Consider the following 27,812-nt stretch of genomic DNA (forward strand, 5'->3'; position numbering starts at 1 on the left):
CCATTTCACTTAGATTGCTTATTAAATCAACCAAGAATCGCAACGCGAAATGCAAATCGCAACGCGATTTTAGTTTCGCGTTGCGATTCTCTCGTTGCGATAGTCATTTTCGTGTTGCGATTTTCATTTTCAGAAACTATTCTTCTTCTGCAAATTGAAACTTGAATGAATTGCATTACTTCAACCAAAAAACAAAGACAAATACGAAATTCACAGTGTTGCATATTTAAGTTTGAAGAATAAACTACTACTATTTATGTTTATTATTGTTTTTGGTATATCTTCACAGTGTAGTTTTTGGTATATCTAATTTAGTATGTTTATTGTTTTTGTAGAACTTTTATTCGGCTCAATTGACCTTGAGAAATAAAGTCAGCCTGGCCAAAACAATTGCGTCGAAGCTTTCACCTGCACAAAGAAAAATGTTTGAGGATACATGCTTCGGGCCATGGCTGAAAGTACAACATCCCGGTGGAGATGCGATGTTGACACACATGTTTCTTCAAACCATGACTAGAGATCTACCAGAGACTATACAACGTCGTGATGAAGAGATATGGTTTGATTTTCCACCGGCGTATACGTGTTTTGGGCGGGAGGAGTTTTGCTTAATCACCGGTCTACGCTTCGGACACGATGATGTAGGTCGGTACACTAGACACATTACCCGCCCATCATGGCTATCCCGGGTTTTTCCTGAGCTGGAGAGGCCGAGTCTACACGTAGAAGACCTGACAAGATTTTTGAATAATAAAGATGGTTTTACTCGGATGGATGACGTCGACGTTGTCCGAGTATGCCTTCTAATTCTTTTGCATGCCGGCTTTTTAGGCAGAGAGGCCAGACAACCTATTCCAAATGATCTAATCAAATTGGTAGAAGACCTAAATGCGTGGAACCTGTTTCCGTGGGGCTCGTATTTATGGAAAGCTACATGGAATAAGTTATCGTCTGCCTTGGATGATCGAAAAAGTTTGCATGGCGATGGTTCCAAATACACTTTGACAGGCTTTATTTGGGCCTTTAAGGTAAGAATTTTTATATAATGTTTCCAAAATTATAAGTAATTATTTAACAATTACTAATGTTTGTTATTATATTGTTTGTAGATTTGGATATTTGAGGCCTTTCCCGCCATGAAGACATATGCAATAAAAACTTCAAATAATACTCCCAGAGCTATTTCCTGGAAGAGGAAACGAACCTTGCAATGGGAAGATTTACTACGGTATACGACAATAAATAATGTAAGTTAACATAAATACTACCATATGTTTATAAACAAGTTATTACTAGTACACATTTAACTTTGTTTGAGCTTTTATATTGTTAGGAGGCCAACACTCCTCTACAGAGGCTGACACCCACGGAAGCTGAGCTTGCCACTGATTGGTGGCAAGCTAGTAAGCGTTTTTTTGATGGAACGGTTGATGAGCAGCCTCCACTTCGGGAGCCATCACCTCGCCCAGAGCTATCACCCCACCCAGAGCCATCATCTGATCGACCCGGCTATAAACCTCCACAACGACAGCCATCACCTATTCTGTCACATCATCGAGCCTCTTCTCCACCATCACCGCAAGATAGGCGACCGGCAAAGATGCCACGACGTTTATCTCCCTGTTCTCCATCTCCACCTCAACGGGATGAGTTAGGGGAGTTACGTGATGAGGTCAATGCCTTGCGTGAGGAGGTCGGTACTTTACGCAAAGATGATGGTGCATGGCGTGTTGAGGTGTCTACATTACGCGGTGAGGTAGCCGCTCTACGTGAGATGGTAGCATCGTTGCAGAATGATGTTCATACTCTACACAACGAGGTAAGTTTAAGATTTTTCATACTCGTAATTCATTCGGTTGCTGCCAATCTGTTTTTGTTAGTATTTGTTTTTGGTTTTGTTTTTGTCTTTTGGTTGAAGTAATGCAATCCATTCAAGTTTCAATTTGTAGAAGAAGAATAGTTTACTTTCGCAACACGAAATGACTATCGCAACGCGGAAATGGCTATCGCAATGCGAAATGAAAATCGCAACGACAAAATCGCAACGCGAAATGAAATCGCAACGACAAAATCGCAACGCGAAATGAAAATCGCAATGCGATTTGTGTTTCGCGTTGCGATTTTGTCGTTGCGATTTTCATTTCGCATTGCGATAGCCATTTCCGTATTGCGATAGTCATTTCGTGTTGCGATTTTAAGTTTCGTGTTGCGAAAGTAAACTATTCTTCTTCTGGAATGTTTATATATGTTGTCCTTTTAAATGTTTATATAAGTGCTTACTTCTGGAATGTTATCTGAGCATTTTGTGAACTATGATAGAATAATGATTTGGGTGAATACAATGCTAGTTTGAAACATATTTGTCTTTGTTTAATATCATGTCTGTCTATTTACTGATTTATGTATTAATTTTTTTTAGCGGCCCGATAAGGTGGATGCTTTACGTCGGGTTTTCCTTGCACGACGGAGTTCACGCATCAGACAGCGTGGACGTGCTATTACGTCTCCGTTCACCCCAATGGTGCGAAGACTCCGCAAGAAGAAGCCCGACTCACCGGTCATCCCTCAAGAGTCCCCTCCAATCGTTCAAGAGGCCCCTATTCTCACTCAAGATTCCCCCCCCCACCGTTCAAGAGGCCACTGTCATCGTTGAAGAGGTCCCTCCCACCATTCCAGAGCCCGATTCACATGGGGTAATATATCGAAGTATTGAGAAACCCCCACCGGTTCCGGACATGATGGATGAGAGTTGGCTCTCGTATGAGTTACCGGCTAGTACCCTTCCGGTATCTGAAGTGGAGAGGAGACAACTACCGGAAACAATTGTGGATAATACCCTTTGGGCTAAGACCGCAGTTGATTTTTATCTACATGAGCGGAGCCAAGGGTGTTACACTGACATCAGCAAACTCAACGATGAAATGTTTTTGTTGCTTGATCGGTCTTGGTGGGGTGTGCTATTAGGGGTTGAAGACAGTGGCTATTTGGATGGGGAGGTAAGACTATATTTGTCTTATATATGATTTTGATTAATTTGTTTAAAAATTAATGTAATTCACTAATATATGTATTTTTTTGTAAAACAGCATATCGATGCGTGGGTGTCACGTCTACTAATAATAAGGATGCTTAGGAAAAATAAAAAAAATTCGCTATATACAATAATGCCGACGGCTTTTCACGCAGTTCACTTGAAGAATCAACGAGATGAATCATTTTTGTTGGACAATGGACAAGCTAAACTTTATCCTGCATGGTGGGAGGTCGATAAGGTTAGTGTTTATTTTTTAAATTTTTTAAAGGTGTTAATAAATAAGTGCGCAAATAAATGAATTATTACTTATGATCGCAGGTGTTTATCCCTGTTTTGGAACATCGTCACTGGCTTCTCGTCCAACTTCAGCTCCCATCCCTGAAGATAATAGTGTATGACAGCATGATCAATTACATATCACTGTCTGATTTGAGAGATATTTTCAAGGGATGGAGCTCTCATTTGGCTAAATTCTTGGATGGGATTAAGTATTGGAGTCATTCTGGACACAAGAAGCCAAAGAAGTTCAATGTCACAGTTGTCAGAGACGAGACCGCGCCACAGCAATCGCCGGGAGCCAGAGGGGATTATGGTCCTCTCGTATGCCTTTGCTTGGCGCGTTTGACGACGGGAAGCACAGAGTTTTTACCTCCCACCGATAGAGATAAAGCTGCAGTAGGCTTGTGGTTTCGGCATTATATGGCTAGAGCAATATATTCGAGACGCTGCCTACCTGCATCCGCGTTATGAAAGTGTCCATTGTTAATTGGTAAGTCAAATGCAAGTTTTGTTAACATATATACTCCTTTTGGTTTGAAAATGTTTGGTTAAGTACCTAGAATTCAATAATTTGCTGTTTGTAGGTTTTAGATGTGTAGGAAGTCTTGTTTGAGCAAATGTTTGGTTTCTGCAGGTTAATCCTTAAGTGAGCTGCGTGAAATGGATGTACGGGGTCACAAAGTTGTTGATTCATTGATTCAATAATTGATGAAGAAATAAGAATAATTATTATTTTTTGATTGTTTAATTGATTTGTAAAAGATGATTTGTAAATCTTGATTTGTTTAATTGATGTGTACATAATTTGTGTTGAAATGTAATAATTGATTTGTTGATTTTCAATCTGCTTTATGTTGAAGGCAAAACAGACTATCGCAACGCGAAATGGAAATCGTAATGCGAAATGAAAATCGCAATGCGAAATGAAAATCGCAATGCGAAATGAAAATCGCAATGCGAAATGAAAATCGCAACGAGAAAATCGCAATGCGAAATGAAAATCGCAACGAGAAAATCGCAATGCGATTTTCATTTCGCATTGCGATTTTCTCGTTGCGATAACCATTTTCGCGTTGCGATAGCCATTTTCGCGTTGCGATAGTCAAATGAATGTCTAATAAGTGATGACAACTGAACAGATCATAGCAATGTTCAAACTCAAGTTACTAATACATGCCTAACTGAAAATGTTAAAAGTGCACACATAAAATACACATAATGCAAGTTTTGTTAACATATATACTCCTTTTGGTTTGAAAATTTTTGGTTAAGTACCTAGAATTCAATAATAATTGTTAAAAGTTTATGCATGTTAATCCTCATTGCCTTTTTCATTTCGCATTGCGATTCTATCGTTGCGATTTGCATTTCGCATTGCGATGGTCAAATGATTGCCTTTCGCAACGCGATTCTGACTTTCGCAACGAGATAATACAGAATCGCAATGCGAGTTTCAAAGTTCGCAACAGGTTTTAGTTTCGCAAGCCAAATTTTGAGTGTATATATATACGCAGCAGCAACAACATCCTTCCCCATCCGGCAACAGGTCTTAGTTTCGCATCTCGTTTGTTTAGTTACAACCATGAAATCATCTAATGTTGATCATGTTTGGATAGATTTGTGTTTTGGAGGGTCATGGGAGAATGTTCATGGTGTTTTACAATATATGCCTTTACCCATGAATCTTCAACTAAAACTGTCATTAAAGAAGTTAACTTATGAAACCCTAATGTTACGTGTTTCAAAGAAATTGAATTTAGAGCCCCTAAGTGGATTTAGGCTATCTTATCAGAGAAATGGTAAAGTTTATTTGTTAACCGACAATGAAGATGTTGAACGATTCATTGCTTATATTAATGTTTCAAGTGATGATGTTACATTGTATGTTGTTGAACCTAGAAGTAGTATTGTTGGGTCAGTAGCGGGTAGTAATCAACTAAGTGGGTCAAAAAACCCACAGCCTTTCTCTAATCCAAATCCAAATCAACTTTCAGCACCAAATTCCGGTTTTCGTATTGACCAATTAGACGATGATGAGCCAAGAGAAAAAATTGTGAGTACTAGTCAGTATTCGAAATTTGATCTTGGTCAATACCCGGACTTTGATATTGGTCAATACACGGATTTTGATGATGTTTCAGAAGAAGAAACAGACCCTGCGTGTAATGATTTTGATATTGGTCAATACCCGAATTTTGATGATGAAACACCCGTTGCCGAGGAAGATGTTGTTGATGATAATGAGGAGGAAGTTACGACTGTGAATGAACATGTTGAACATCCATTCTGTAATTCATATAATCCAGAAGAAGAAAAAGTCCCCGAAGAAAAGAAAATGCCACGGGAGTATAACTGGAATATGCTAGAATTACTTCAGTTACCGGAAGAAGAGTTGGCAAAGAAAGCAGTTGATTGTTACACAAAAGTTATTCGTATCAAGAAAGATGATTGTTTTGATACAAAGGAATACTTGAAGATAGCTTTGTATACGAAATGTGTGGAAGATGGCTATCAACTAAAAGTTAACAAATCAAGCAAAGATCGTTTCGAAACAAGGTGTACGATTGACAAAAACTGTACGTGGCGTATGATTGCAAAGAGGATAAAAGATTGCGCAATGTTTCAAGTTAGGAATTTTATTGATAAACATACATGTTCAAGAACCCAAGTTTTTCCTCACCATAGACAGGCAAACAAAAAGGTGTTGGGTGGTTTTCTGGCTGAGTTAATGTTTTTGAATGGCAGGGTATATCGGGGACATGAAATTATGACTGACAAGAATGCTCGGTTCAAGATTAGTATATCATATTCTCAAGCTTGGAGAGCCAAATGTTATGCCTTGGAATTGTTGAGGGGGTCGCCAGAAGCATCGTTTGCCCAACTGCCGGCTTATTGTCACAATTTAAAGTTGAAAAATCCTGGGTCGGTAACTCATATCAAAACAGATAGAGATGGACGCTTTGAGTTGCTGTTTATCGCCATTGGTGCTGCGGTTAGTAAATCAATATAATTCTGTTGACTCATTTTTGTTAGTTACATGCATTTCACATTTAAATGATTATATTTCTTGTGTATATTATTTTGTAGATTCGTTCGTTTATTACTTGCATGCGCCCAGTTATTATAGTTGACGGAGCACATTTGAAAGGTCGATACCTTGGAGTAAACTTATTATCAGTAGCCATGGATGCTAACAATGGGATATTGCCAATAGCTTACGGGGTTGGCAAATCTGAAACCTCTGATTCATGGACATGGTTTATGGGGCATCTTAGGGATTGCATAGGTCCTATTAGCAATCTGACAATCATATCCGATAGGGCAAACTCAATTGACAACGCTGTTAGAAGGTGTTTCCCAGATGCTTTTCATGGACTTTGTGGTGTTCATTTGTATATAAATCTAAAATCAAGGTCTGCTGGTATAAAAAAGCACAAATGGACATACTGGAAGGCTGTAAAGGCTTATCGGGAAGTGGATTTCAATAAGCATATAAATTGTTTAAGACGTGTTTTGCCTCAGTGTGCTCAAACACTAGAAGATGTCGGGTTTGAAAGATGGTCAAGAGTACATCAACTTGGAGCAAGATATGGTTTCATGACGTCTAATAGTGCAGAATCAATTAACGCTCTAAGTCGTCATTCCCGGAAATTACCCATTACTATGTTAATGGAGTTTTTTCGAGCCTCTATTCAACAGTACAAGAAAAGAAACCATGCAGGTATTATTTCTTTGAATTCGTAACTTATCATATATTTTAATAAGTATTATTTATTTAAATTTACAGGAACATTGGAACATCGTGTTACACCATGGACTGAAAAAAAGATAACGAAACGTGTTGTGAAGTCAACGTCATGGAGAGTTGAACCATGTTCAAACACTTTGTTTGAAGTACTGGATAATAACTTAAATGGGCTTGTCGATCTAAATGCAAGGACGTGTAGTTGTATGAAATGGAAAACATCTGGTTATCCATGTGGCCATGTTATAAAAGTTGCTCTTCATCTAAACCAAGATGATTCAAGCACATACACTATGGATTGCTACACTACAGAAGTATATCGACAGACTTATGCCGAGATTGTCTACCCTATTTCACATCCTTCTGAGTGGGACATACCAGATGACTTACAAACAGTTTTGCCACCAGCCATGGACAGAAGGCTACCTGGCCGACCAAAAAGTCACGATCGTATACCGTCTAAGGGTGAAGAGAAGAAGAGATCGACATGTAGTCGGTGCAAGGAAAGTGGTCATACAAGGTTGACATGTAGATCACCAGTGCCATCACAATCATCTTTTCCTCTACCAAAATATGGATCATCATCAAAATCCAAAGCTCATATGGTGTCAAGAAAAAGGCAATCAAAATCACAATCATCTTTAAAATCCCAATCACAACTGGCTTCACCTTTTGGGACTGTTAACTTAGGTGATTTTTAAATGCAAACGTTGTATTATGTAGATTTTATGTGTGAACTTTTAACATTTTCAGTTAGGCATGTATTAGTAACTTGAGTTTGAAATTGCTATGATATGTTCCTTGTTATCACTTAATAGGCAATCATCTTAATGTCCATCGCAACGCGGAAATTACTATCGCAATGCGAAATGAAAATCGCAACGAGAGAATCGCAATGCGAAATGAAAATCGCAACGCTAATTTCGCAATGCGAAATGAAAATCGCAACGAGGGAATCGCAATGCGAAATGAAAATCGCAACGCGAATTTAATTTTGCGTTGCGATTTTCATTTTCGCGTTGCGATTCTCTCGTTGCGATTTTCATTTCGCATTGCGATAGTACTTTTTGCCTTCAAACATAATGCAGATTGAAATCAACAAAATCAACCATTACATTTCAATCAATTAAACAAGCACAAATAAGAATTATGTTAACATCAATTAAACAAATCAACTTTTACAAATCACCTTTTACAAATCAATTAAACAATAAAAAATAAGCAATAATTATTAGAGAAAATAACACTTATACTATTGAATCAACTTTTGCAGCCATACATCATTTTCACGCAGCTCACTTCTGAGATTAACCTGCATAAACCAAACATTTGCTCAAACAACACTTTCTACACATCTAAAACCTACAAACAGCAAATTATTGAATTCTAGGTACTTAACCAAACATTTTCAAACCACAAGCCTATAAACATACCAATTGTTTATGGACATTTTTATAACGCGGATGCAGGTAGGCAGCGTCTCGTATATATCGATCTAGCCATATAATGTCGAAACCACAAGCCTACTGCAGCTCTATCTATATCGGTGGGAGGTAGATACTTTATACTTCCTGTGATCAAACGGTCCAACGCCAAGCATACGAGAGGACCACAATCCCCTCTGGGTCCTTTCGTTTGTTGTGGTGCGGTCTCGTCTCTGCTAACTGTAATATTGAGCTTCTTTGGCTTCTTGTTTCCAGAACGAGTCCAATAATTTATCGCATCCAAGTATTTAGCCAAATAAGAGCTCCATCCCTTAATAATATCTCTTAAATCAGCCAATGATATGTAATTTATCATGCTGTCATATACTATTGCCTTAAGGGATGGGATCTGAAGCTCGACGAGAAGCCAATGATTACGTTCTAAAACATGGATAAACACCTGCAATCATAAGTAATAATTTATTCATTTGCGCACTTATTTATGAATACCTTTAAACTCAATCTAAAATAAACACTAACCTTATCGACCTCCCACCATGCAGGATAAAGTTTAGCTTGTCCATTGCCCAACGCAAATGATTCATCTTGTTGATTCTTCAAGTGAACTGCGTTAAAAGCCGTCGGCATTATTGTATACCGTGTATTTCTTTTATTTTCCTTAAGTTTCCTAATTATTAGTAGACGTGACACCCACGCATCGATATGCTGTTTTACAAAAAAATACATATATTAGTGAATTACATTAATTTTTAAACAAATTAATCAAATGAAAATATAAGAAAAATATAAGACTTACCCCTCCATCGAAATAGCCATTGTCTTCGACCCCTAATAATACGCCCCACCAAGACCGATCAAGCAACAAATAGATATCATCATTGAGCTTGCATATGTCAGTGAAACACCCCTGGCTTCGCTCATGTAGATAAAAATCAACTGCGGTCTTAGCCCAAAGGGTGTTATCCAGAATTGTGTCCGGTAGTTGTTTCCTCTCCTCTTCAGATACCGGTATGGTACTGGCCGGTAACTCATACGAGAGCCAACTTGAATCCATCATGTCCGGCACGTCAGAGGGTTTCTCAAGAATCCTATATATGACGCCATGTGAATCGGGCTCTTGAATGGTGGGAGGGACCTCTTCAACGATGACAGTGGCCTCTTGAACGGTGGGAGGGGACTCTCGAGGAATGATAGGGGCCTCTTCAACGATAGGAGTGGACTCTTGAGGGATGATAGGCAAGTCGGGCTTCTTCTTGCGGTGTCTTCGCACTATTGGGGTATACGGAGACTTAATAGCACGTGCACGCCGTCTGATGCGTGAACTCTGTCGTGCAAGAAAAACCCGACGTAAAGCATCCACCTTATCGGTCCGCTAAATAAAAATACAAATATCAGTAAATAAACAGACATGATATTTAAACAGTGAAAACAAAGATAAATATATTTCAAACTTTCAACCAAAAGACAAAACAAAGACAAATACTAACTTCACAGTGTTAAAGTAAAAAGTTTAGCAGTTTTGGCAGCAACCGAATAAATTTACTAAGCAATCTAAGTGAAATGGTTAATTTAAGTGAAATTACGAGTAAATTTATCATCAAGTTAAATATGGAAAATCTTAAACTTACCTCGTTGCGTAGAGTATGAACCTCATTCTGCAACGATACTACCATCTCACGTAGAGCGGCAACCTCACCACGTAAAGTAGACACCTCTACACGCCATGCACCATCGTTATCGCGTAGAGTACCGATCTCCTCACGCAAGGCATTGACCTCATCACGTAACTCCCTTGACTCATCCCGTGGAGGTGGAGAACAGGGAGATAGAAGTCGTGGCATCTTTGTCGGTCGCCTATCATGAGGTGATGGTGGAGAAGAGACTCGATGATGTGACGGGATAGGTGATGGCTCTCGTTGTAGAGGTGTATAGTCGGGTCGATCAGGTGATGGCTCTGGGTGAGGTGATGGCTCTCGAAGTGGAGGAAGTGGAGGCTGCTCATCATTCGTGCCATCAAAAAAACGCTGACTAGCTTGCCACCAATCAGTGGCAAGCTCAGCCTCCGTGGGTGTCAGTCTCATTAATGGAGTGTTGGCCTCCTAAAAATATAAAAACTAAACAAAGTTAAACATCTACTATTAATAACTTGTTTATATATGATAGTATTTGTGTTAACTTACATTATTTATTGTCGCATATGGTATTAAGTCTTCCCAATCCAACATACGTTTCCTCTTCCAGGAAATAGCCCTAGGAATATCATCTGAGGATTTTAATGCATATGTCCGCATGCTGGGGAAAGCCTCGAATATCCAAATCTACAAACAATATAATAACAAACATTAGTAATTGTTAAATAATTAATTATAATTTTGAAAACATTATATAGAAATTCTTACCTTAAAGGCCCAAACAAAGCCTGACAAAGTGTATTTCGACCCATCGCCCCGCAAACTTTTGCGGTCATCAAAGGCAGACGACAACTTAGTCCAGGTAGCTTTCCATATATACGAACCCCACGGAAACAGATTCCATGCATTTAGGTCCTCTACCAATAATATTAGCTCCTGAGGAATAGGTTGTCTGGCCTCTCTGCCTAGAAAGCCGGCATACAAAAGTAGTAGAAGGCATACTCGGACAACATCGACGTCATTTATCCGAGTAAAACCATCTTTCTTATTAAACAATTTCTTCATGTCGTCGACGTGTAAGTTCGGCTTCTCTATTGACTCATCAGGAAAAACCCTGGATAACCATGATGGGCGGGTGATATGACGAGTGTATCGGCCTACATCATCGTGTCCGAATCGTAGACCAGTGATTAAGCAGAACTCCTTCCGCCCAAAACAAGTATACGCCGGTGGAAAATGAAACCATATCTCTTCCTCACCACGTTGTATACTGTCGGGTAGATCGCTAGTCATGGTCTGAAGCCACAAATGGGTCAAACTAGCATCTCCACCCGGATGCTGTACTCTCAGCCATGGCCCGAAGCAGGTTTCTTCAAACAATTTTCTTTATGCAGGTGAAAGCTTCGAAGCAATTGTAGTGGCTAGGCTAACTTTATTCCTTAATGTCAATGAAGCCGAAAAAAATTTCTACAAAAAAACAATAAACATACCAAGTTAGATATACCAAAAATTACACTGTCAAGATATACCAAAAACAAAACAATAAACATAAATAGTAGTTTATTCTTGAAACTAAAATTTGCAACACTGTTTTTGTCTTTTGGTTGAAATGAAAATCACAACGAGATAATGAGAATCGCAACGCGGAAATGACTATCGCAACGAGAGAATCGCAACGCGAAATGACTATCGCGACCAGACAATCGCAACGCGAAATGAAAATCGCAACCGCGAAATAAAAATCGCAACGCGAAATGAAAATCGCAATGCGATTTTGGTTTCGCGTTGCGATTTTTATTTCGCGTTGCGATAGTTATTTCCGCGTTGCGATTTTCATTCTCGAAACTATTCTTCTTCTGCATTACTTCAACCAAAAGACAAAGCAAAGACAAATACTAACTTCACAGGCTAAACAGTTTAGCAGTATTGGCAGCAATCGAATGAATTTAATAAGAAATCTAAGTGAAATGGTTAATCTATTATTGAAATTACCAGTAAACTTATCATCAATCTCAATATGAAAAACCTAAAATAATGCAAAAATTTCAAAATAAAAATAAAAAAAAACTAACCCTCGGAGGTTGATTTTTCATTTCTAAATGATTGTGAGGGATTTTTGACTGTGAATGGTTGTGAGGGATTTCGCCGGCGATGGGGACGGAAATCTTCGGAGATGGGTACGGATTTCGCCGTAGAGAGTGAGAGATGGAGATGGGACTGAGTGTTATGTTTTTGGGTTTGAGGTTATGAGTTGCGATTACTGTGGACGGTTCATTTTCCGATTTATTAAGAAAAAATACGTGTTTGGAATTTGAAAAAAAAAAAATACGCGTTAATACGAATGGCGCTATGTAAATCGTGTTGCGAAAGTCAGTATCGCGTTGCGAAAGTAAGTATCTCGTTGCGATTTTTTATTATCGCATTGCGATAGTAAGTATCGCATTGCGATTTTCCCAATTCGCGTTGCGATTTACTTATTCACATTGCGATTTTCCCAATTCGCGTTGCGATTTACTTATTCGCATTGCGAATTGGGAAAATCGCAACGATACTGTAGACCATCGCAACGCGATTTTCAACTATCGCATTGCGAAAATGCAACGCGAATTTGCGATAATGGAGATCGCGTTGCGAATTAGCGATCGCATTGCGATTTTGTTGGTCATTTTGGCAAATCCGGAAAAAGTTGGTTAAAATCGTATATTATATGGGATTTTTGGTCACTGAGGTTATTTTCTTTTATTCTAAAATTTAATATAATAATAATAATTATATATATTAAATAATTTAATAATTATTTAATAATTTTTAAAAATCAAATAAACTATTATTTCCAATTTCACGTGTATAATGAATCATAAACTGTGTAGGAACCAGAGGTAATGGAAGCAGAGTTTGCAGAGATTGTAGGAAGAGCAATGTTGGAGATTCTATCGTACCGGGTACACGACCCACTTCTTTTACCGAAGGGAAATCTGTTCGGACATCCACCGGATGCTCCGGTTGACTTGGCACCATGGCTGTCGCAACAAGATGCCGACTACTACGCCGCCCAGTTCGAGAAAACTGGTATCACCGGTGATCTCAACTATTACCGCAACTTTGATCGGTACCTTTTCTTTCCTTAGTAAATACAAATATATTCATCCGTGTAAGTACTGAATTTATTTGCTTGTTTGTGAGGACAGAAATTGACACCGTAGTGGAAGAGCCAGCTAAAGGTGCCGGTGAAGTTCGTGACGGGTGAGCGTGATCTTGTGTACGCAATTCCAGGGATGAAGGATTATATTCTCAAAGGAGGTTTGAAAAGAGACGCACCGCTGCTTGAAGAAGCGCTCGCGATTGGAGGAGTTTCTCATTGGATCCACCACGAGATTCCTGATCAGCTCATCTTTGATTTCTTCTCAAGTTTCATTAAATATTAGTACAAAAATAACTAAAAACCTAGCTTTCCCAAATTGAAAGTGAAGTTCACTTATGTTTTTTATTTAATATAGGGTAAATTATATCAATGGTCACTAATGTTTGAATAAGTGTTTGTTTTTTCTATGGAAGTTTCAAAAGTAACAAATTAGCCACTAATGATATCGATTTGTAACAAAATGATCATTGACGTTATCGATTTGTATCAAAATGATCACTTCACCGATATTTTTGTCAAATTGATTGCATGAGAATAAAAAGATTAATATTTAATTTTATCCCTAGACTATTGTTAAAACATCAAATAGGTCTTTAAACTATGATTTTATATCTAATTTATCTCAAAAAAAATTTAATTTATAGTTTTCTTTCAAACATCCTACCATCACAACTATATTTGAATCATCTTCCTTAAAAAAATACACTACATGGATAAATGAAATTTTTTAATTGAAGATAAATATATAAATATTTAATGTCATATATTCAATTAATTTTAATGTTAAAGTATTTGGGATGGTTTTCATTTTGTTTTGTAAAGAGAGTGGTTAGAATAGAATTGAGATGGTGAGGTGTTTAAAAAATAAAAATTAAAAAGCTTTTGGGATAAATTAAATATAAAATAATTGTTTAAAGATCTATTTGATGTTTTAGCAATAGTTTAGAGGTAAAAATAAATATTAATCTTTTTGTTAACGGTTTCATGAAATCAATTTAACAGTGATAGCAATGTAACGATCATTTTGTTACAAATTAATATAGTTAGTGATCATTTTATTGTAAATTGATAATATTAATAATTAATTTGTTACTTTTGAAACTTTAATGGGGAAAATAAAAATGTACTCAAATATTAATGGCACAGTGGTGTAGTTTACCCTTTGATATATTAGTGTAATAATTTGATAATTTTTTTTATTTCTACGCTGAATTTTTTTGACCTTTTTCCCAATAAATCACTGGTGATCGGTATATTTATCGATCTAACACTCGTAGCAGTAAAGCGTGCCCCCTGAATAACGCTATACGCTGATTTGGTGCCACGTGGGTATAGCGTGCCCCCTGCCCCTCGATATATGGTGATCTGGCGCCACGTGGGTATAGCGCGCCCCCTGATCCGCGCTATACCTGGTTATCTGACACGTGGGGTATAGCGCGGTGCAGGGGGCGCGCTATACCCCTAAATACCCATCTGTCCACATCCCAATCCTCCCTATAAATACCCCCATCCTCAATCACTTTTATCACACCAAATTCTCTCAAATTCTCTAAATTTCTCTCAAATACTCTCTTTTTAAGGTATATTTTATAATATTTTTACTATTATGTATTTAATTTATTTAAGTATTTTACTTTATTTAATATTTTACTAATATAATTCTTTTACAGATATATAATGGAAGGCAGTCTACTTCGCTCGGATGGAAATCATATATCTCTACACTTTGCTGATACGGTAACATTTTATCGTTTTAATTTAATTTAAATTATTAGTAATATTTAGTTGATTTATTTAATGCATGATTATTAGATTAAGAATTAAATATCTCGACACTTTGCTGATACGGTAACATTTTAACATTTTAATTTAATTTAAATTATTAGTAATAATTAGTTGATTTATTTAATGCATGATTATTAGATTAAGAATTAATTTTTGTAACTATTTATTTTTAGGAGAAGGACCGTGTATTAGATCCTTTTATTAGCAATCTTAAGTTAGTGATACTCAACCGTGTCTTGCCGTATTTAGTATAGGCTGGCTCGGTTACATAGGTAGATATCAGGGTCACTGTAAGATAGAGCCAGACCTGATTTCTGCCTTAGTAGAGCGGTGGAGACCGGAGACCCACACATTTCATCTTCCGTGCGGAGAGTGCACGATCACGCTTGAGGATGTTTCTATGCACCTGGGGCTTCCGGTGGATGGAGATGTGATATCGGGGATAGCTTCCAGTTCTTGGACTACTTTGTGTCGGGATAGTCTAGGACGTGTCCCCGAAAAAATTTATCGGAGGTATGATATCGTTATTTTGGTTAGATGCCAATTTTCGGGAGTTGAGCGCAGACGCCTATGAGGATGAGGTTAAGATGTATGCACGAGCATGCATACTACAACTGATAGGAGGGTTGCTGATGTCGGACAAATCGCGCAACCTAGTTCACTGCATGTGGTTGTGACATCTTAGCGACTTTCGTCTCGCTGGATCATTCAGTTGGGGCTCGGTAGTTTTGGCTTTACTGTACAGGGAGATGTGTGGAGCCACTGACTACAGGCGTAATGCTATCGGTGGATGTCTCCTGCTGCTGCAGTCTTGGGCATGGTATCGATTACCCTTTTTATGTCCCGTTGTGAAGAACCCATTCGTATTTCCACTACTTCTGAGGTAATTATAAAACTGATTTTGTATATTAATAATTTTATACAGCGTATAACAAATTTTTTCCTTGAATAGGTGGTCTACTGATAGAAAAAATCATCAGGAGCTACCTGATGATTTAGAAAAAAATTAGGGTGCTAATCGATCAGAAGGCTGGCACACAGGTATGAATTTTAATGTTTAAAAATCGATTTTAGATTATAGTTATATAATTAGATTATTATTTTGATAAAAATTATATATTATTTGTTTTAATTTGAATGGGTGTCATATTCTACTGATGATGTGAGGGCGGTGATCCCACCTGAGTTGATGGGTCCATCAGATGTTTGGATGGCGATGGTCCCTCTGATCTGTTATGCGACATTCGAGTGGCACTCCACTGATCGCGTGCTCTGGCAGTTTGGTTGTTTTCAACCAATTCCGGAAGTACCTCTCAATATGGACGAGTTGCATAGCTTAGATAGACGCAGCAAGACAGATACAGATTGGCTGGTGAGGCATCATGAGTGGGTCGTGTTGTGAGAGGATCGACATCGGTGCCTTCCACGTAGAGAGCCCATTTTTACTGACTTCTTGATGTATGCTAAGGATTATTATGAGTGGTTCAACAGTAACGGGAAATCATTTCTACTTCCTGAGGATGCATGAGGGCAGACTTTTCCACGACGTCGACAGAGACGTTCATCGACACAATACCATCGTCCCCCGACTCGTGGAGGGAGAGCAGGTACTTCAGGTTAATCCTCAGCTGCACCAGCAGGACCTTCACAGCAGCCACCGCAGCCATTTATGATGTCGCATCCATATATGATACCGTCATCGCCTTTTCATTACCAGATGTCACCGTCGCCGCCTTCACCTGGTTTTATGACCCCGCCGCCGCCACCGTCACAGATGACCCCTCTTGGAGGCTATTATAGGTCTATATTTGCATATCTGACTTGGGGTTCATATACTGGATATTTAGCGGGTTCAACCTCATCACCCATGGCCGCAGCACAGACACCTCCTGTACAGTTTTCATACTCAGTGATGTCTGGGTTTTCCCAGTTTTCGCAGGCCGGTGGGATAGTCAGTCATACACCTCCAGGGTCCTTATTCTATGGAGGTGCTTCATCGTCATCAGCTCCTCATCAACCTAATGTACCTGATCAGGATGACGACGACGACGATGGTGACGACGACGATGATGACAGCGAGGAGTCAGAACCAGTGATACGAAAAAATCCTCCTCGAGACCGACAACCACCGCCCTACGGAGCACATTCGTGACGCAGACATCGATAGATTTTTTTTATTATATTTGTATTTACTTTATTTTGTTTAATTGTAATTTTTTATTATTTCTCATTTAATACTTACTTTATTTTGTTAAATTTGTTGGACTTTTTTTTAATATATTTCAGTTAATTTTGTTTATTACCATTTAGTATCAGTTATTGTAATTTGGTTATCATTTACCATTTAATTCTTATTGTAAGTTTGTTGTATTTAAATACCAAATTGTTATTAGTTTGATAAAATTTAATGATTGTGTTCATTTTTTTAATCTTCATCAGCGATTATCGAATGACATTAACTTGAAGTAAAAGCAAATTAAAATACAAGAATTATTATTTGATAAATAAATATATCATTTCCTCATCAATTGTTACTTGATGACAAAAGAAGTGGACATATTTTTCTAGTGTGTCCTGGGTTTCTACAATGGCCACATCTTCTGTCTTGTCTAGATCTTTCTCGAATATTCATATCGCAATGAATTTGATTGGATTTTGGACAACCACGTTCCCTCAATAAACTCGGATTTGGTACAATCGAAAGCCAATCTTGAACCTCATCAGGGTCTTTGTCATTACCTATGGGGGGAAACTCAAATTTGTATACCTTAAAAACTTCAGATAGTAGGTATACGAGATCCACCAAATGGTTATAGTCTTGACGTGTATGATAGCAAGATGCTATCACATGAGAGAATGGATACTTCAGAGCTTGAAAAAACCCGCATACGCACGTTCTGTCCCTTAGATTTACTCTTAACGACACATCTTCAATCCCTTGAAGAGGTCGCGACAACTCTGTGACACGAAACATTTCATGCCTTCTAGAGAAGCTTGTTACAGACATTCCATTTGATGCAACAATTTTTTTCTGTAGATCTGCAACTAATCTAGGGTGATATACATGACCGCCTTGCATCCAGGTTTGAGATTGTCCCCCGAGCTTCGCAAAAAGCGCCCCCAAACGAAAATATGTAGTTTTTACCAAAGCCGCTACAGGTAAGTGACGTGCACCCTTTAAGGTTGAATTGATTGCCTCAGCCAAGTTGGTCTTAATGTGTCCATATCGATATCCACCATCATATGCGTTCGTCCACATTTCTTTATCGATAAGGCTGATGTAATCGTATCCTTCCTCGTTCTTCGCCCGTAAATCTTGAAGCATTGATTCAAACGTTCGAGGAAGTAGTTCGTAACCTGATCAAAAAATGTATAACTTACAAACTTGCTTTCTTTGCAAAATTAAAATGATCAAAAAATGTATAACTTACTAACTTGCTTTCACTTACCCATGCGCACAATTAATTGACGCTCATCATTCTTCTTGTACCTTCCATGATAGATCGCAGCAATGTGTCGGAGATAATACCTATGTTGGACAAAGGGTGGTTTTCACATTGGACAAAGGCATATCGACATTCAGATCGAAAAAGCTCGCAGTCGAATGCCTCCCGTTGGAGCTTGAAGCCATCGTGTCAAATGGAAACTGTACAGATTGTTGCGTCGATGACATCTTCATATTAAGGTCAAAAAAATTTACAGATGAATGTCTTCCCCTTGAACTGGACGCGATGTTTCCATACGGATTGTTCATGGACCCACCTCGGTACATATCGTAAGGAGTTGCGGATGAATGTCTTCCCATTATGGCATTAAAATCATTACACATTACTATAGTCGGGCTGTCAACTTGATCAACTTGTTCAGCCAGCCCATAGTGTGAGCTTAAAGATTGACCCCGAACAGCACGCACTTGAACAAAATATGCATACATCTCAATAGTGGCGTCTGAATAATTACTTTGAGCTTCAACCATCATTTGAACATCATCATTGTTCGAAAGTTCAAACGTTGTATAAGTTAATGGCAACAATGATGTTGGAAATCTGTACTGCAACGACGACATTCTTCTACTACTTCCAACATGAATCTTTCTCGAAATCTTCGTTATCAGCTCTTCAAGAGTTATGTTTCTCTTGAATGATATTTTAACACGCTCATTTGATACGAAAACAACGCCGGTTTCATCTTCTCGAATTTCACCATCATAATAAACAATAGCTGAAAGTCGTGCCATTCTTTGAGTTTAAAAGTGCGACAATATTATATCTGCAAAAAAAATAACTGAAACAAACATGGTTAAATAAATTATATATGAACGAAAATATAACACAAAAATTTTTTTACACATCAACGTAAATAATTTAAATAATATAATTTTATATTATTATCTGCACCGCAAAACTATTTCGACGTATACTCCCGCTTTTCAATTTTACAAACATAAAAATTAATTGAAAATAATTAGTATAATATTTTTTTCAAATAATGATAATAAACAATAAGTATAATTAAAAAATTTTAACAAAATTACCTTATAACGAAAAATCGCACGAACTTCTAAATCAAATATGAGAAGATTGCCAGAATTATTACTCGTTGACGGAATTGTTGTATTAATTTATAAGAGATGAGAGATGCGAAGAGATGTGAGAACTGGAGGAGTGTATTTATAAACATATAAGGCGCGGTACCTACACCGCGTTATATGTAATTATTATATAGCGCGGACCAGAGACCGCGTTAAATATAATTTTGGTACGGCGTATAGCACGTCCCATGATCCGCGCTATACCCATACGTGTCGTATAGCGCGGAGCATGGGGCGCTATACCCCACGTGTAACACAGTCAGTGTATAGCGCGGTACAGGGGGCGTGCTATACTCCACGTGACGCGAAATCAGCATATAGCGCAGTTCAGGGAGCGCGCTTTACTGCTACAGGTGTTAGATCGGAAAATATAATCTGACCGATATTAGATCGAGAAATATAATATGACCGATGTTAGATCAGTAAATATACCGATCAATGATGATTTTTTAGAAAAACACCGAATTTTTGTGTTGTTTTACATTTTCTTTTAAAAGTTGAATCAGTTCAAGTCTGGCGACCAATTCTTTATTCCTTGCTATTCGTATCATAATCATATTATTCCTTCCTATTGGACTTGGAACTATAAAAAGAAAACCCGCAGTAAACCAGGAATTGAGAGTGGTTAAAGTAAATGGCATAAACATGCATTTAGCTGAAAAGGGGGAAGGCCCAGTGCTTCTTCTCCTCCATGGTTTCCCCGAGCTGTGGTATTCATGGCGTCACCAAATCGTCGCTTTATCTTCCATGGGTTACCAAGCCGTCGCCCCGGACTTAAGAAGCTTCGGTGACTCGGACGCCCCCGACCCAGTGGAGATCATTACGTGTCTAGGTTCGAGAAAGTTGGGGAAATAGAAGGAGAATTTGCAGAGGTTGGTGCAGAAAGAATTGTGAAGGAATTTCTGACTGATTTCCCAGTTTTCTTACCCAAAGGAAAACTGTTCAAACGTCCTTTGGATGAACCGATAACGTTGCCTTGATGGCTGTCGGAGGAAGAAGCTAGCTACTATGTCACTAAGTTCCAGAAAGGCGGCTTTACTGGTGGACTTAATTATTACCGAAACCTTTACAGGTACATATAATATGTTCAATTCTTTTGATCCGAGTTCGAATCTAAGCAGTCATAAATGCTGTTTTTCTGTTCTCTCATGTGTTTTATGCAATTATAGACTAATCTGACTCACGTAATTGTTTGTATTTGGTTCGAATGATGGGTTTTTTCACAACAGAAATTGGGAACTGTTGGCACCATGGGTAGGCTGTGAGGTGAAAACAGCAGCCAAGTTCGTTGTGGGAGATAAGGATCTGGCTTACAACATGCCAGGGATGAAGGACTAAATTCACCATGGTGGGTTCAAAGAAGATGTGCCTTCTTTGCAGGAAGTTGTGGTATTGGAAGGTGTTGGCCATTTCATCAACATGGAGAAACCAAATGAGATCACCAACCACATCTATGATTTCTTTCGTCAGTTCTGATTGAAAAAAAATGTAGTTTTAGGCCCCTTCGCATGAATTTCAAGCCCGCTGTGTTACAAAAACTCGGCTAAGATCCAAGTGCTGAGACTCTTTCCATGTATTCCAAGCCTTGTGTAATACACTTGGCTAAGGTCCAAGTACTGAACGACTGTGTAAAATAGACTGCATTATTCGAGAGAAAAAAATGGTATTGGGCATTTTTTACCAGTATGGTTATGAAATAATTTAAAAAAACTGATATCTAATACTTTACATAAAATTTAATACCCTTAAAATTCGGAACGTGTTCAAGACAGCACGGGTAAATCATCATCAAATGTCAATAGATCGAGATTGGATAGAAGCCTTCCATTTTTGGGGACAGGGCAGATAAAAAATCCATCTTGTTCCTATCCCTAAATATACTCATGTGGCATAGAAAGGCAGAGAATAAATAAATTCTCTCGAGGAAGAACACAAGTTACTCATTTCATATATCATTCATTATAAAGCATAAATCATTGAAAATATATATAGACCGCTCCAGGTATCATTCTCCAAATGTTGTCTGTTTCTTTAACACAAAAGGCAAACCAAAAAGGAAAATGCCTCGGCAACCTTAGGGGGGGAAATGTGAAAACCCAATACAGAATCAGGATCAAAACAATGCATGCCATGTGCTACTGGTACAAACTTATGGTACATGATAATTGATAATCCTCAACATACAAAGTTACAATTAGCGGAACCAGAATCCTTGGTAGTTGTATTAGGTTCTTATCGAAGTTCTGTCATCCGGGCCCTCAAGCATGATCTGGAAGTTTAAAAAATATGTAAATAAACAATTAATTTAGCAGCGGAAAGGAAAACACAGTGAGCGAACAGAACGAATTTTGTATCAGAGGTTTCTACTCGAGTATGGTGACAAGAAAAATTTGGAGAATCACTTACATTGCAATCAAATGCAAATCTTCTGGCAAGCATAAGGGCTGCATTTCTATCTCTCTCCGACTAGAATGCTAATACAACCGAAAGCCCTTTCTTTGCTTGCCAAAACAATGCCTGGGCAGCTGCATTTCCACCCCTCGAACTCCGCAGAGCTAAAGCATAAGTGTAAGAACTAAGAATTGAGAAACTAAACAAAGTATGCATATCAGATGTGAATATATCAGAAATATCCTGTTTCATGTCAATTTAATGTGGTTCTTCGTAGTATGATGGAGACATCCATATGTTTGCATGCAATTCTCATTCTATTACTTTTTCTTCTTTAAGGGCCAATTCAGTACAATTTCTTGAAGAATAACACCCGGGAGAAAATAAAACAACGTAAAGGATATGCATAGAACTATCTTCACAGCAAATAGTTCTCCGTTTTTTATTACAGAAAACAGCATTTCTTTCAAGAGAATTTATGAAATTTGGTACCTGCAACTGGAATAATATTCTTTAGCAATTGTCGTCTTTCCTTTACATAGTTTCATCCTCATCTTTCCTACATGTAGTACATGAAGTGATTCTGATGAATTTTCATCCTCATCTTTCCTACATGTAGTACATGAAGAGATTCTGATGAATGATCTACACCATTCATTTGGGAAACAATGACCTACAAAATAGTACAACGACAATGATATAAATTATTAAGTATTAGCAGCCAAAATATATTGTTCAAATCTTTACAGATGATACAAGAAACATTTTTGACATCCACTCATTTAGGGAACAACTACTTATAAACATCAGTTAAAAGCAAAAACAAAGGATTAAGTTTCATTGGCAACCAAGCAACCAACACGTATATCAAAGAACTACTGCCAGACATGAAATTTCTTCTGCTTGGTGAAGGGATTTTAAATTCAAAACCATTTCCCTACAATTTTAAGGTTTCAAGGTCCACGAGATTGTTTACGGTTTAAATTTCTAATAAGGAAAAGGAAAAAGGTTTTAGAAAATATGCAACAGAAAGTCGGTTCAAAGTCGAAACTCTTTACAATTATCTGCATGACGTATTTTAAAAAAGCTTACCAAAAATTATAACTATAGCTAAACAAATCAATGATCAAATCCTAGTCGGCATCCATAAAAAAGGCTAATACTAGTCAATTATATATATATATATATATGGGAGGTCTTTTAAAGTACGAAATCATACATTGAATTCAACATCATGTTTCCGCACAAGTGCCTCCACATAGCTTCCCAAACCACCAGCTGCACTCACCAGCAAAGAAACTAGGGTTATAATTTTGACAAATAGTTTGAAATAAAAAAGCCACATAATCTTAAATATTTAAAAAAAAAAGTAGCACTGGAAAACAATCGGCGAACCTGGATCAATAGCACCAATAGTTGCCTATTTGATTAGCTGGCCATCATAAATAATCTCAGCCTGCAGGCTTCGACCAACATCAAAAGGCTCTGGAGCATAAACTGATTTGCTAGCACCTGGATAAAGCAAGGTAGACAAACAACTTCAGATCCAAAAAGGAATAAGATCATTCCTTTGACCAGAACAGTCGGTCGTAATGATTACTTCATTAAGGTTCACAATTCATTCATGCCAGTTTTCTTTGTCCTATGATAAACTATCCAATTTTCAGTATAAAAAATAATATAATGTCCCATTTGATAACATATGCATCCAGACCACTTAATGGCTAATGGGATATTCAAACATGGGCAACAGTATTTTGGATCCTTTACTTCCAACCTCAATTAAATAAATCAACAAAAGTTATATCTACATCCACAAAGGTGTTAGCTTCACAGAGTAGGTAGTGTTAAAACGATGTTTGAGAAGAAAGAAAGATGCTCATCTTTACCTGATATAACCTCCTTTTTGCCACTTTCAGATGAAATACGATACCACTGAATTGAACATTTCGAAAGTTCCGGAGCAACATCGGATCAAGGTTTAATCCGCAAATATGAACCCAAGGTTTCAGCACCATCTAATTCATACAAACAGAATAAATAATCTTCAACTCCCTAGCTTCTTGCTAGCTACAAAAATAGGGTAAGCAAAGCAGAAGGTTAAAGAAGTCGGTGATTAAAGAAAACTAATGGAACTACAATTACATGAGCCAGTTTGCTCCACACAAATTCATTGAATATCTGTATTAGAAATGGAATAACAATCTTATGAACTTAGAAGCTGGTGCAAAATCCAGAGAAATGATCTGCTAAAAATGAATTTAATTAGAATGGTTAAAGAAAACTGATAGCAAAACAGAACTAACAAGTAAATGGCAAACCACTTTCTGAAGCAGTATGGAGCGCTTAGACTTCTCTGCAAGTTGAATCCTTAATGCACGAAGCTCATGCTCCATATCCATAACCTGAATATTGCTACTAGTTTAACCCATTCAACATTTCAACTAAAAAAAAGAATTGAAAGCTCGTGTTCCATATTCATGGGAACTGGGCAGGGCTGGGCCTGGTAGACCCAAATTACCCATATTTACTATTTGAAAATAATAAATAGTAATAAAAATTATTTTCACATTTATATATTTTTATAAATAAATTTAAATAACATATATAACTCACTATTTATTTTTTATTCGGGCCAGCCCACGGGCCAAAAATCTAAAGCCAAACTCAGGCGGCTACCCAGCTCATATAAGAATGTTTTGAAATACCAGTGATGAGAAATAATACAAAAAACAATGAAGGAACTTCAAATAAACCTTGCTTGCTTGGTGCAGCATTATGATCCGTCTGGCCTCTTGAACCTCCTCCATTAACTCTTCCAGATCCTGAAATCCATGTAAAATATTTGTAACTGCGATAATGAAATGCACACAGCTGTTTACATGAGGGGATGACAAGAGAACATTATAATTATGAAAATCATAATAACTGATAGCCTAATTAACACATGACTAATCAATAGATATTTTCACAGGTAATGCAATATGGAATGACAAGAGTATCAGCATAAAGATAGCTGTGATTACCAGGTTGATCTTTAACGATGCAAATTTCACATTATTAAACTTAGAAAGCTAATAAACAGAATATTTAAAAAATGAAAACCTGTTTGCCTGAAGCTCTAGACATTTTTTCATGCTCCTGAAGAGCTTCTTCCACTCTCTGAACTGCTGCTCTTGCGCTAAAAATTTCAGCACGAGCAAAAGCTCTTTCCTCATCAACAAGTTTCTTAGCATCTTGAGAAGCCTATTTTGGAGACAAGCATGCAAATAGGAAAGCAGCAGGAGAAGAATTAATATATCCATCGCTGGAAGATTGTAACAAATCAGTGGCTCAGTCATGATAATACATTTAGACTGTCTAAATATTCGTCAAAACAAAAAAGAAACTATTACAGTACTTCTTGAACCAAAAACATTCACAAACAACAGAATGTGTATAAAAAATAATGCATATTCAGAAACATTCAACAAATATACATACCTAAAAGGACCTACAATTAAATCCAAAAAAATGGATGGAAAATCAGCCAGTATTAATCATAAGCTATTTACCTGCTTAAGGAAATTTGCTAGTTTCTTCACTTCTGCCTTTTCTTGAATTAATTCTCCTTCTCTTTGAGTCAGTTGAACTGCCAGAGCTTCCACCTGGGAAAATAATCCAAATAGATAGTTAACCATGCAAATGTGGAAAGATACAACCATGGGTCAAGAGACAACAACTCGAGCCTTTGAAGATTATTTCCTTATAGCAATTAAGTTTCAAAACTATTACAAATAACACTAACCATGGCAATAGCTTCTTCTACATCATTCTTGTTTCTTCCAGCCACGCGTCCTTTTAAAGATTCCAAGGCACCTCTATGCTTCTTCAAAAGGATATGTTTCTCCAGTGAAGCTGCCTCTCTTAGTTTAGCCTAAATCCAATATTATACTAGCTTAAATTTATTCACACAACAACCCACATTATCATTTCTCAATTGTGAATAGAAAAATATAAAACAGATTGAAGAATCACTAGCATAAACAGTACTGAGTCGTCTATCCACTTTCTTCTATATGTGATGCTTCAAGATGTATAACAAAATGATAATAACCATAAACAAAATTTACTATTTCATCATTGATCTCATCTGTGAACAGAAATAACAAACACAGGTAAAAAGATGCATGACAAACTGATAATATCCCATAAAACAGAAATTACTGTTCGAAGGATCTGAGTGACACTGAAAAACTTAGCTAAGCTTTCCGACATAGGACATAGGAGCTTATATTATTATAATATTGACTTACTACAGTTTATTAAAAATTAGAGATATTTTGGATGGCTAGGATTATAAGTTTCCATTATGTTTTAAATCTACGGCTAGGATTAAATTATCTTTGTAACCCTAGATAAATAAGCTGTAAAAATATTACAGTCGCAACTTATCATTATTATTTTCTTTGAATTAAAAGAAAACTGGAGATTTCCCTTAACCCTAAGTTTTTCTTGAGTTCCGTCTTCTTTCCTACTCATTTGTTCAGCCTTATTTCTTTTGGTTTTGATTTTCTTCTTACCCACATCACTTTCATCAGTAAAAGTAAAATAAAAACCGACTTACAAGTAGATTCAAACAAACCTATAGCTAGGATTCTTCATAAGGCCAAAATACATCAATCAAATGTTAAGCAAATTGTATAAATGAATGAACTTAGAATAAATTTGACCTCTTCAGACAACTTAGCAGCAGCAGCTAACCCCTTCTCGAATTTACTAGCAAGATCACGAACAGAGAGCCGTTGCTGCTGCTCCAATAACAACGCGGTCTCACGTGCAACAGCCTCCTTCATAGACAAAACTTTGGGATCTTCTTTGGCATCTGCAATCTGAAGATTGGACCCAATTTTGCAACTAGGAAAACGACTAGAGGTCGAGGCAAATACTACATCAGCTGAAACTGCTTCCTTTTGCATAGTATCACAAAAAAACCCGACCTACCCTCGTCGTTGTTCCGAAACTAAACTCTTTTAAGATCGCCAAAAAAGGGTTAATGTTTGGGTCTTGAAAAAGGTATTTAAACAACTACTACATACAAAATCATTATCAAAAAATGACTTGTGAACAGATTGAACCAGAAATGTGGGTCGCTATCAACCAACCTAAATTATATACATAAGATGAAGTAATTATCTAATATTAGTTGCCAAACGTCTAACTATAAAATCCAATTTAAATCAGATTTTTTAAGAAGCACAAAATTTTCTATAAGCCAGCCCCAACAAGACGCCACAATTAAATACATGCAAAGAAGGGGGAAGAGGAAGGAGGAGAAGGATAACATTTGATCATCCGAAACCCTAATTCAAGAAGAAGAAAAAAGTTAAATAAGAAAGGGGGAAATTGAGAATCGGAACTTACAGATCATGAAAAATATGAGGAAAAACGAAGAAGAAATTAGAAAATTAAATAAAGGAATTAGATTGTTGGATCAACTAGACTGGAATGGAAGGGAACTATTTATATACATTTTTACAATAAAGAAAATCAGTGTATTAGAAAAATCGCAGTTCATTTTTAGCCTTTTTCGGAAAGGCAAGAGAGAGAAAGACGAAGAGCACAAGTAGCCGTCCACGGCCACCTCCTACTTTTACTAATACACTGATTTTTTTTATTGTATTTATATTTGCTTACTATAATTATATTTAGAATAAAATATATAAATCATCTATTAATTATAGAATATTATTTTATAAATCTCTTATTATTAAATATTACAAAATAATT

The 27,812-nt window shown here is 37.2% G+C and overlaps 2 pseudogenes; one reads left to right on the forward strand and one right to left on the reverse strand.

Annotated features, from left to right (window-relative positions):
- Positions 1-13,016: 13,016 nt before the first annotated feature.
- Positions 13,017-21,170, forward strand: LOC120199280 (annotated as a pseudogene).
- A 479-nt stretch (positions 21,171-21,649) lies between these two features.
- On the reverse strand, positions 21,650-27,651 carry LOC120199281 (annotated as a pseudogene).
- Between the last annotated feature and the right edge of the window lie 161 nt (positions 27,652-27,812).

This window comes from Hibiscus syriacus, unplaced genomic scaffold (genome assembly GCF_006381635.1).
Source record: "Hibiscus syriacus cultivar Baekdansim isolate YM2019G1 unplaced genomic scaffold, ASM638163v2 tig00005406_pilon, whole genome shotgun sequence".
In the NCBI taxonomy this organism is placed as follows: Eukaryota; Viridiplantae; Streptophyta; class Magnoliopsida; order Malvales; family Malvaceae; genus Hibiscus; species Hibiscus syriacus.